Genomic DNA, 12,770 nt, shown 5'->3' on the forward strand with positions numbered 1-12,770 from the left:
ATCTCACGAAGTGTACTATCTCACAGGGTGCACTATCACACGGGATGCACAATCTCACAGGGTGCACTATCACACGGGGTGGACTATCACATGGGATGCACAATCTCACAGGGTGCACTATCTCATGGGGTGCACTCATTTACCAAGGGGTCATGTGTGACAGCATAAAAGGGGACGAAGAATCGCAATGTGTTCTTTCGTTTTGGTTTGTTTAATTAAACTGAGAAGAACTGTGCTAGACCCCGTTCCTAAACGTAAAAAGTACAGCGAGTGTTTTGTTTGTTTTGTCGTGTAATTGTCTTGTCTTGCATATTACTAGACAGCTAGCACAGTTCCGGAGCTGTCATCTAGGGCCAGCACAAAGCCGGAACAGCACTTCACCAACAGTCACTAAATAACCCGTGTCACCCACCATGAGCGCTACTGCACGCACACAGGACTGGTGACCATGTATGTATTATTGTGGGTAAGATATATTGTTTATTACTTAGGAATGCAACCCCATCATTGTTTACCCCATGCAGCACACATCGTTGTGTATTGCCAGGGGATTATTGTTTAGGTTACCAGACCTGGAATAAAAATAAAGTTCACTATTCCAAACTGGATTACAAGGCTCTATCTGTTTAATTATTGCACTGCATCACTCCTGCACCTGTTCCCACTCGGCCACTTTGTCACAAGCACGCAGAGTATTTCAATGGCAAAATGAACAAGTCTGCTTGCGTTGTATGCGACGAGGACACTGATGATCAAGGTTACTGTTTTGTATATTATTTCATCCCTCAGCGCTTTACAACTCAGAGGAACTTACTGTTTACTTAGTAGATACGCTGCATCTTGACTCTTGCAACACTTTTGGCTATGTTAATATATTTATATAGTCACAATGTACTTGTGATAGACCATTTACGTGGGCTATGCTTAAAATAGCTTTAAAATATACAAAAGAAACGTAAATGTTCAATAAATGAATGTACACAGATTGTGAGTTGAGGTGCAGTTATAAATACAAGTAATCAAACAGCATCTAATGTTAAAAAAGTGGAGTTTTGTCAAGCACACTTTTTAAAAGTAAATAGTGAACTTTTAACTGACTGAGCGAGTGCTTTGCTATCTTTTGATTAATATTACAAAATAAATCAGAGGGAGATGAAGTTGAACAAACAAATATTTATTTGATTTGTGGAGTTAAACATAAATGTTCCATTAGCAATGACTTTCTCTGCTTTGACTGTCTCGCGGGACGCTGTGATTTGACCTCCGCCCTCCTCCTACGGAGCAGATTTATTTTGTCCTTTATGTTTCACTGCAGTTAATGTTCTAGCTGATTCAGCACCAAAAAGCCCTTCATAATTCCCCACCACTTCTGCTAATACATTTAGCTCCTGGTCTGTAAACTTTAGATTCCTCACTGTCCTCTGTCATTGTGACAAACCGAGAACCGTACTTACCTTTTCTTTCAAGCGCCCTTATATATATATATATATATATATATATATATATATATATATATATATATATATATATATATATATACACACTGAGTGTACAAAACATTAGGAACACCTGCTCTTTCCATGAAATAGACTGATAAGGTGAATCCAGGTGAAATCTATGATCCCTTATTGATGTAACCTGTTAAATCCAGTTCAATCAGTGTAGATGAAGGGGAGACAGGTTAAAGAAAGATTTTTAAGCCTTGACACAGTTGAGACAAGGATTGTGTATGTGTGCCATTCAGAGGGTAAATGGGCAAGACAAAAGATTTAAGTGCCTTTGAAAGGGGTATGGTAGTAAGTGCCAGGTGCGCCGGTTTGAGTGTGTCAAGAACTGCAAAGCTGCTGGGTTTTTCACGCTCAGCAGTTTCCCGTGTGTATCAAGAATGGTCCACCACCCAAATGACATCCAGCCAACAGCAGGCCAGTGGTCAAAAATGGCTCATTGATGAAAGAGGCCAAAGGAGGCTGACACAAATTGTGCAGAGCAACAGACGGCCTACAGTTAGTCAACTGACAGTCCAGTACAACATTGATGCCGAAAGACCCATAAAAGAATGCACAACTCGTCATATCTTGACACGAATGTGGTATGGAAGTCGACGACCTAACAGAGTTCCACTTCTTTCAGCAAAACACAAGAAACTGCGGTTGCAGTGGGCTAAGGAAAGAAAACACTGGACACTAGAGGATTGGAAAAACATTGCCTGGTCTGATGAATCCTGGTTCCTGCTGTTTCATGCTGATGCGAGGACTAGGGTATGGAGAAAATCACATGAGTACATCCATCCATCATGCCACGTGTCAACACTGCAGGCTGGTGGTGGTGGTGTGATGGTGTGGGGTGTGTTTTCATGGCACGCATTGGGCCCCTTGATAAAAGTGGGGCAACGTTTGAATGCCAAAGGATATCTAAACATCACTGCCAATCAGGTGTATCCCTTCATGGCAGCAGTGTATCCATCTGATAATGGATTTTTTCAGCACAATAATTCCCCATGCCACAAGGCTAGGATTGTCCAGGAATGGTTCCACGAACATGACAGTGAATTCAGCTTACTGCAGTGGCCCAGTTACCAGATCTCAATCCAATTGAGCATCTGTGGGATGAGATGGAACAAGCTATTCGGAGTAGAGATCCACTACCAGCCAACTTGACACAACTGTGAGAAGCACTGGAGTTAATATGGGCCAGCATCCCTGTAGAACGCTTTCGACACCTTTTGACTCCATGCCCCGACGAATTGAGGCTGTTCTGAGGACAAAAGGGGGTGCAACTCAATATTAGGAAAGTGTTTCTAATGTTTTGTACACTCAGTGTATATATACAATATAATACAGTGTGTGTAAACCTTGTGCATTATTCCGCATGTTGAATTCTCTGTGCTGAACTTTGTGTGTTGTGACAACCTGCAAATGAATCATTTAGCCCTCTTTATTTCTGCATATAATTAGCTCAGTGAATAGAGCTATCGCGGGTTCATTTTTGTGCAGGGTGTGGCTTCCCCCTGCCACGCGGTAATTCTGGTCATTTACCCTTAGTCTGGAGGTTACAAAAGTCACAAAGATTGTAAAACAGTTTTAACATTTACAACATTGTGTGTTTTTTTGTTTTTGTTGGTGTTCTTAGATTTAGTAAAGCATGGGAGGCCCGCTGTTCTATGGCATGGTTAATGAGGGACTGAGAGCAGGATTGTATAGAGATTTCACAATGTTACATTAAAAACATACCTGGCAACAAACATCACTACTTCAGGATTCTGTTGTTAAAAGTTCCCTTGGGAAGGCTATTTTTATATGGAGACTGTCACTCTGGAATATAAAGAGGGAGACTACACATGGAAAAAATCAAATATTACATCCGGTAATTATCAAGACTTCTTCAGACTGTCATAAAGAACATATTTATAATAATGGACCATCGTCAACAGTCGTGTATAAGGCATCTTTTAACATGTAAATGTCTGCTTAGTTAAGTACCAATTAACATTTAGAAAAGCTTTAACAATATTGATCAGCTGGCAAATCTGTATCGTTTATATCCATTTTGTGTTTGAATTGTGATCTTATACTGACTAAGTGGCATTCAGTTCTTTTTTTAATCAATCGTAGTGTAGGAAAACTAAGGCTATTATTGTAAAATCAGTTCTACTGCTAAAATAGCATTTGACAGTCTAGACAGTGGAGGAGGAAGAGAAAGATGGGCTCTGGTGCAGGACCTTATTGTGTTTATAAACATAAAACATGGCAAGTGTTCAGAATTTAACAATATTTAATTCTTAGGATGTTAGCATGTATGAAACAGTACATGACTACATGTAATAAGAACATGTTCCACTTATGAACCTGAATTTCTACTGACCAACCTGAATTTTCTACTTACCATACTTTACACTACACTATTTTTAATCATAAGCTAACAAATTCACCAGTGCCTCCAGAATTCTGCTATCCCGCAATTGAAGAAATCAACGCAGAATTCACACAAGGGTGAAGGAGAAGAATTCTGCGAAGACATTTTCTCACATAGAATTTTTTTTTTTTCAGTCAGAAAAAAAACACATTAACATACAGCTACGTTAATTTGCTTTATAGTTTATTTTGGTATCCAGCAACACCTATTAACCGCTTCCACCTAAACTACAGGATGAATCGTGCTGCACAGAGAATATAACTGCTGAAGAGAACCCCAGAACCTTTTATAAGGACGGTGTGAAACTGTTCTGCAATACTGAGCGACCACAAGGCTAAAACTATCCTATTTATATTGTTGTTTTTTGTAGCTTGTTGACTAAGTCTGAACCACACATGTATCTGTTGTTGAATGTATTTGTAATTGTTTTATTCATGGGTAAATCTTCTGTATAAAAAATTAATTAAATAAAAAATACAAGTGCTTGCAGATTTGGAAAAAGAACGCCAACATAAACCAGTGCCTAGTACCAGCCTCCACATGGGTATAAAAAAAAAGGAATAAAAAGGAAACTAATTTTAATTGAACAGTTTTGCCTTTTAAACATCATTAAGAGAACAGAAGTACATGTTTAAAAGAGGATAAAAACCTCTCACAACAAGGAAACTTGTATTAATCCTTTAGAACTATACAGATTTTTTTTCAGCATCAATTTCTAATAGCAAGATTATGAGGTCTCTACATAGACCTTGTAACTGTTTACCACAGTAAAAAGAAATGCTTGGTAATTGTGCAGTTTCCTCATGGTCTGCTCACAGTTTCACATGGTTTAAAAAAAAAAAATTATTTAATTTTTTTTTAAAGTGCTTAACATGCTTTATTACAGTTTGCTATGTTTTTACTATGAGAAACTGTTATAAAGGAGGTGTGCCCACTGATTTTAATTATCTAAAAGCGGTGGTATTTAGACCTGCAGCTTTTTATCAATCAATTGAATTCGACCAGGGATGTCAAACTCTATGTTATCAATGGTTGTAATTTCCTATTTAATGAGATGGACAATAATAGAAAATAAATGTTCTGCTACTTTTATTTTCACTTCTATTTGGGGGATAGTGAGGAACGTGCAATATCATTAACATGTAATATCTTTACATGCATTACATTAAACTGTCTTCCAGCTGCCTCACCATTTCTTACGTAAGGATCGATGGCATACATTAAAATCCCATCAACTGATAAAACTGCCCTGGGGCCCAAGTCAGCCTGCAAGCCTCAAGTATGCCACCCCTCAATTAGACCTAACAGTGTTTTCAAAATCCTGTTAGCTTTTCTGGTTTGACAGGGAATGGAACGTGATACTGTGTTTTGCAATTTCGCTTCTTCACTAACATAGCATGAAGGCCAGAGCTTTCTTTAACCTGAGGTTTAGGAAGCAGCCAATCGTGGTTTGTGGCCAGACTCCTGCCAATTTTGGGATGCAGGAAATGTTGAAAATGAGCTGACAGCACAGAACTAAATGAGAAGATGGTTTATTTTGTGATGATCTCATCAGAAATGAGGAAACGTGGTTTTAAAAGTTAACTCTCATGTTATAGGAAGCATGGAAATGGCACTGTTAACAGACACAAGCTGCCCTGTACAGTTTGTACAGTAGGTCTCAGATTCTACCAAGTTTGAATGAAAGCAGCACAAGTTATAAAAACTTTGATTTTAAAAGTAGCACAATTGAACTGTCGTCTTTCCTTTTCAAACAGAATTTCCGTGTTGTATTTTTTCACCTGGTTTGCTATATGAAGTATAAGATTGCAATTACAAGGACTGACTTACTTCTGGAGAACTGGGCCTTGTTTTCAGTGAAGATTGGTAGCGTTCTAGCAGCATATCCTTGCAAAGTTCTATGACGTTGCGAGCTCAAGGCCAGCTGCGTGAGGTTACAAAGCAGCTCAAGCAGTCTGCCAATCGTCCGGCTTTCAAAAGCAACTGCGACTGTGACTGCGATAATGCAGGGGTCAAGATGTACCTGCTGATCCTTATAAATACAGCACTCCGTCGTGTATCTGCCCCCTCAGAAGATTAGTTCAGAGACTATAGATCCTACCAAAGTTTTCATACACTGTGTTGTATGTGCCCTGTGCGCTACCAGTGGCAGTGTCATGTGAGCTGTTCAATGTGTTGGCTTGATCTGATCTGTAAATAAATCCAGTTCACCTGGGGGGGCGTATCAACTTCAACCTCCGTCTCGCTCTCCTGCCTGTCACTCAGCAGTGAAAGCACACACCCACATGATAGATGGCTACTCTGTCACAAGTATTAATACCCTGTATCTTTCTAAACAAGGGATTAGGGGAGCTCCCAAATAAAAACAGAACCTCAAAACAACAATTGTGTGAATATATTAATTGTTACAGCTGTGTATAATGGTATTTAAAACAGGATTTGTATCCACCTTTACTCTGGTCTCACCGCAGTCGGATCTGTGATGGATTACTGTATGTGCAAAGTAATATTTATTCACTTGCCTATGTTGCATTTAATTTATCAAATTAGTTAAGATAGGTAATACAAGTATTTATAGTGATCAGCATTAGTCTAAGGATGGTATTCTAAATAATGAAGTGTATATTTGACGGGGACCAGTAGGAAGTCCGAATGGACTGGCTGGGTACAGGTTCTGTGCATTTCTTGCTTCCAGTTATTCCAAACAGACCATATTGAACCTACAGAGGGGCCATAACTCTGCCAACAGGGATATTGGCTATTTGGCTGGAATTGGGTATTGTTTGTGAATAGTTTTTGTTCTTGTTGTATTGTTATGTGGCACCAGACGTCCTTTATGTTCAACAAAACAAGGTTTTCTTCTTATTCCATTAAGTCCTCATTTGAGGACAGGCTACTTTGTAAATTTGTGGGCCCTTTTTAACTGGCACCTACCTGTTTTTTTTTTTTTTTTTTTTTTTTTTTTTTTTTTTTTTTTAAATTGTTATGATAACTTACTCTAATTTTGTTAACCGCAAAAGTAAAATCTAAATGCAATGTATCAAATGACAAATACAGCTTGTGTTCTGATTTTTTCAAAGAGAAATTAATTTGGTATGTAATGGGTTAACAGTCGATATAACATCATGCTTCTTTCAATGAGTTCCAGTTCTTTGACTGAAGGCAGAACTGCAGAGAATCTTTTTTAAAGAATATAAACCCTAAGCATGCGGAAGAAGAAAATGAAGGTCTCTAATTCTGCATGACTTCCCTTATCCTGCATTGTTCCTTCCACTTATCTTGAAATGTTCACATGCAAGTTGCTTGAGTTTCATTTACTCATCATTGAGATTAATAAAATCTGCTTATTGATCTGTGTTGGTACTCCTGGTGTGCAGTCAGTACCTTAGGGGCTTCTGCTGCCGCGGCTGCTTCTTTGCAGATAGGAAAGACTGGATCTGTAAGCGCTGTACCAAGATTTAAAAATCAGGCGCGGTTTTGCTTAATTTGCAGGAAATATGGAAATAGCCAGGGGATAATGATGATGAAGTTTAATAACCTGAACAAAATCTCTCTGAACTCTTTATTTTAACTGTGAACAAAAACAAAGTTTACCTGGTGCATCCCTGTACAGCAAAATCACCTGACAGAATGCTTTGTACACATGGAGGAAAAAGCCTAAATTGTGGCCTCATTTTAACAGTTTCTGAAATATTTCCACAAAACAGTTTATTAGACAACACCATAACTCAAAAGTGACTCAGAGATCTAGAGAATAACATTGTCAAATTGCCCATATCATCAAATAAATTGATAAGTTGTCAAATTATCATATATTTACATACTATAGACGAAGCAATTTGCCTATGATTTGTCCATAGGGCAAGGTATAGGCCTATGCCTCAATGTGGGCTGTATCATTGATATATATGGCCAAAGATTAAGCAGCTGTAAAAATGTGAATGAAACCTGAAACACAGACAGTGAATCCTAATTGAGAAAAACTGTAGAACACAGCTATGTACCAAATATGAAAACACATTTAGCATGCTTTATATAACTCCCAAATATGATGTTACAAGGGCTCCTTTGTATTGTACAATTCGCAGTTGCAAACCAGCCTGGTTCTTTCTGCAGAGTGGTTAATCTGCTGGGGAGCGTGTGCTCAGTGACAGTCCTTGATTTGCTGCTTTTTAGATCAATTGATTATACCGATGATCCTCGACTTACGACGCCTCGACTTAAAACGCATGGCACTAACGACTCTTTTGCAAAATATTTTTACGAAGCTCGACTGAGAAAAAACGGCTGTAGCTTACCTGGCTTGTAATGCTGTGTTCGCCTGCTGGACTCGGTACGTCAGTCCACACGTACGAGTCACAGGTTTTGACGTCATGGACAGCACCAGCGGAACTGACTCAGATCCGTTTTTTTTGGGGGGGGGGGGGGGGGGGGGGGGGGGGTTATGCATGTAACAGTGTGTGTGTGTGTGTGTGTGTGTGTGTGTGTGTGTGTGTGTGTGTGTGTGTGTGTGTTTTTTAATTTATTTGCCACTAACAATGTCTGATAAGAGCAACTGACTCAAAACGAAACCTAAGCTGTGAACTCTGTCACATGATAAGGGGCTTAACTTCAGGCGATCATATTTCCTGCTAGGAGTACCACATTGAATACGTCATTGGAAAGCCCAAAGTCTGTAATTTTAAACAAGCCAGGTAGGTGTCTCAGTAATATGCACGTGATCACCGGGCTGAGTGTAAAGATTTAAATAAATATTTGCATTAGTACAATATAACGGGTCATTTTTGTGAAACTATATTATCTGGCTGAAGAGTCAGGAACGTAACCCCAGTTTATAACATTGTTCCTATGGGAAAATGTGCTTCGACTTACAACGCGACTTCCAGGAACCAATTGTGTCGTAAGTGCGAGGGCTGCCTGTACAATGATTTCTTTAATTGCATTACCTGAACTCTCTTCTGAATCCTAATTGAGGAGTCCTGTATTTTTCACATACTTATCATTGTATTGCAAGTAGTTCTCAATATCAAGGATCGTTAATAAAGGATTCTTAGTGCATGTTGTGTAAAAACACAGGGTTTAAGACAGCGTCCATAACTACTCCAGTGATATGTATATATTGCATTAGACGCTGTGTGATCAACACGACTCACTGTAATAATGCATACTGGAAATGAGCGTCTGAATGCTTGTATACACACATGCTTGATATGTTTGGAGCAGTGTAGGAAAAGAGTGAAAAATTGTATCTTCAAAGCTCTGATACCACTTTGTAGTCTCCACCACTCCTATGCAATCAGCTCCTTTGGCTGCAGAGAGACATAACAAGCGTTGCCTAGATAACTCTGGAATCAGCTGCTTAGCATCAAAATACAGGTATTGCTCAATGCTCACTACTTTTAAAATCAGTACCACAAATGGCAACATATTTATCAAACTCTTTAAACCAAGTTTAATATACAGTCATGTGCAAATGCATTAGAATACCCCACTGCTTCTGTTGTTTTGATTTCTTGTGCATATGAAATCAAACCACTGTAACTGAAAATCTTGGAAAATTGTCAAAATAGGCAAATTAGTGAGTGTCTAATTTAACTGATGAATTTAATAGGCTACACGTGCAATTCATTTACAATAACAACAGAAAAGGAACACATTGCAACAAATGGTAAAATGCATGAGACTTTTTAGAAGTTGTTTAAGATGCCTAATTAAAGCACAAAGTAATTTATTTTTACACAAGTGCCTATTATTCCTGCATCCCTGATTACTGACCGAAAAATGAAATTCTCATACTTTATGCAGGTAGATATATAAAGGATATAAATGACAATCTTTGAGTGTTCTAATACATGTGCATACTACTGCATGCAGCATTTTTTGTACAGTAAAAGGAAAATCACTGTTGATACAAATGTGGTGCAAAATGCATTTAGCTATAAACACCTTGCTAAATGAGGTATCTTAATAGCTTGTACAACTGGTATTTTTGCACATTGCCCCTAGCAACAGTTGAACCTTGTGACCACAGAGCTACTAGTAACTCCCCACCTACACAGTTCCCAAAATACAGCCTTTTCAATTGAATCACAACATTTACAATGCCAGCGTCAACTTATGCAGCCCATAAAATCGTACACCTCAACACTTTGAAAATGTACAGAGCAGCACAGTAAATGAAAATAAATGACAAAAATGGTTTCTGCACCTTATTAATGTGTGTTTATACTAGATTGCTATGCTTTAAAAAAAAAAAAAAAAAGTGCTCTTTATGATGCCTACAGACATCGCTCGACAGCTACTGAAATTGTCTTGAATTTTTCCCCAGTAACATTCCCCTAACACAAAGCCCTGAATCCTTCACAGCTATACCTTACTAAAGGAGTCAGAAATCAACTACAGAGCATGGTATAGTCAAATACAATACACAACAAAATAGGCCTCAAAGCAAAATTAGGCAATAATAATATAGATTTTTAAGTTTAAACATTATTTTATGTTTCAGCTGTGATATTGCTTCTAGAAAAAGTATATTGCTAATTTGAAATATGAAACTAGATATATAACAATAAAAAGGTAGACAGATTTCCAATAATTAGAAAAAAAAAAAAAAAAAAAAACCTATTTAACACACAGAAAATGGCCATCACAGTGGGAGACAAATAAAGCCTGCTGCTAAAGTAATTTCTTTCCCCGAGGCCTTGAGCTGGATAACTGGACATGGTACTTGAGAAAAATACATAAAATAAATCTACTTGTAAAAATAATTTCAACTCAAACTACAAAGCAGTATAATGGAACACAGTCTAGCAATAGAACAATGCTCATCTACTGTACAAGCTGGGGGATAACTAGTCGATCACACAAGGAATGATGATGGCTTATCTGAATGGTGCTCTGCTACCCATAGAGCCCATGATTAAACCATTCATTTTCAAAACCATTTTAAACTACCCTGAAAATATATTGTATATTTCTGTGGAGAAATATACACCATTGTGCAAGTAAAGTACCCGTGTAGGCACTACCCAGAACTGACTGTTTGCTCAGATACAATGTGTTTTCCATATTTACTGGCATTGTAGGTCATGTTGGTGTGATGTTTCAATACCCAAGCGGTTGGTATGCATTGATCCCGAATTTTAGACTGAAGTCTGATCTGCTGTAAAGACTATTTTTCAACTGGAACTGATTTTTTCCCACTCTTTGCTTGATTCTCCAGTCCCCCCTGATTTTAATTGACACTGTATCCAAAACCCTGCAGCTTCGATTCCAACTCTCACACTACTAGATCCGTCTAATGCCTGCCTTTGACTTCTTTTAAAAAATCTTCTTTAGGCGTACAAGCTACAGTAGTTCAAGAACCTCTTATCTCAGTTGGTCGAAGCTTACCGTGTTGTTCTGTAGCTTTCAAAATCCAAATGGCTCCAGTTAAAACAGCCACTCTTCAAACACAGGACTTCAAACTCTGAAAAGGAAACAATATTCAGTATTACAATGGAGATTGACATTCTCAACCCCCTGTTCTGCTCTACTGGGGCTTCAATGAAGTTTACAATGAATTCCAGTAAGCAGAATTCTAGAGCTGCAGTAAACTAAATTGCAAGGTTTACACTAAATTCAAAATTTGATAAGATGTTGTTTTTTTTTTTAAGACATTTGAGAGTGACTCAAGTATCTTCAGGATCATGACAGTTTAGATGACCAGATCCAACCTGTCAGTACAATTTAAAATAAGAACGTTATCTTTCTGTTGTTTTTTTGTGGGACACACATGCCCCTTGTAAGTTGAAGGGTTTAAACCTCACAATTTCTAATAAGTACTTTAATATTAAGAGTGGTGAAGTTACTGTGTAGCATTACTGAAAACATTCAACTCAAGTAATATAATAAAACCAAACATGAGGAATGGGCAGAGCAACATTAGATCTCCTTCTAAAGTCCCCTTAAACACAGTGCAGGCAGACTCTTTCTACATGGGACAGAATCACCATGTACTTGATTTGGCATTTACACTATTTGGCCTGCTGTGCACCAAAACCCATCCTTAGCTTAGCAAATCCATGCTAGATTTCCAGAGGGAAGAGGAGCACATGTTTCACTGCCAAAGTGGTACAGATTCACTGTCTGTGTTACAGGTCATTGAGTCCCCACTGTCATCACATGGCTTCCTATGTGAGTGTTCCTGGTGGGGTCCTATTGGCTGTAACACAGGAAGTGAACCTCTAGAGTTGTGGAGAGAGAAATGGCAATAACCTGATTCAAAATGAAACTAAAGTCTAAAAAAACAGAAAGCAATAACTTTTTTTTTTTTTGTTTGTTTTTTTTTTTTTTTTTTTTTTTTTTTTTTTGTCAATTCCCAGTGCATTTCCAATTAAATTATTAAAACGGCTTCAGGAAGAAAACACTTCTTACATTTTACCATCAATATATATAAATCACATGCCAGTGGTTGGGATTTGAACATTTTATTAAATAAAAAAATACAAAAAAAATTGTATTCATTGGGATAAAGCACAGCCTTTGCAAATTAATGTTAACTAAAACAATTCCCAGCTTGAACTTGAATCAACGCCCAGCAAAATCAATGCACACCAAAGAATTTAACAGATTTAAAACATGTTCTGCTGACTTCCCAGCTGTTCAAACTGGCATTCATTCAAGTTTCTTATTGTACGTACCATACAAGGGTGCGTTCAAAATCAGGAGCCCTATTATTTAGCATACTGTTAGAGATAAAGCTGATAATGATCTTCCCTCAAACCAAAGCTAATTTATTTACAATTCAGAAGATTTTTTTTATCTCTGACATTGCACAGGCTTCACCTAACACGCATCGAACCATTAATCTCCAACAA

The 12,770-nt window shown here is 37.9% G+C and overlaps 1 protein-coding gene across 5 annotated transcripts in view; it reads right to left on the reverse strand.

Moving 5' to 3' along the window:
- LOC121330142 (alpha-(1,6)-fucosyltransferase) overlaps positions 1-12,770 on the reverse strand; it is a 286,595-nt gene that overhangs the window by 184,984 nt on the left and 88,841 nt on the right. For all 5 annotated transcript variants that reach the window (XM_041276439.1, XM_041276437.1, XM_041276438.1 and 2 more), the window contains one exon: positions 11,305-11,380. The gene's annotated coding sequence lies outside the window, so the exon portion shown is untranslated. The remainder of the gene's footprint in view (positions 1-11,304; positions 11,381-12,770) is intronic.

The sequence above is a fragment of the Polyodon spathula genome, chromosome 17 (assembly GCF_017654505.1).
Source record: "Polyodon spathula isolate WHYD16114869_AA chromosome 17, ASM1765450v1, whole genome shotgun sequence".
In the NCBI taxonomy this organism is placed as follows: Eukaryota; Metazoa; Chordata; class Actinopteri; order Acipenseriformes; family Polyodontidae; genus Polyodon; species Polyodon spathula.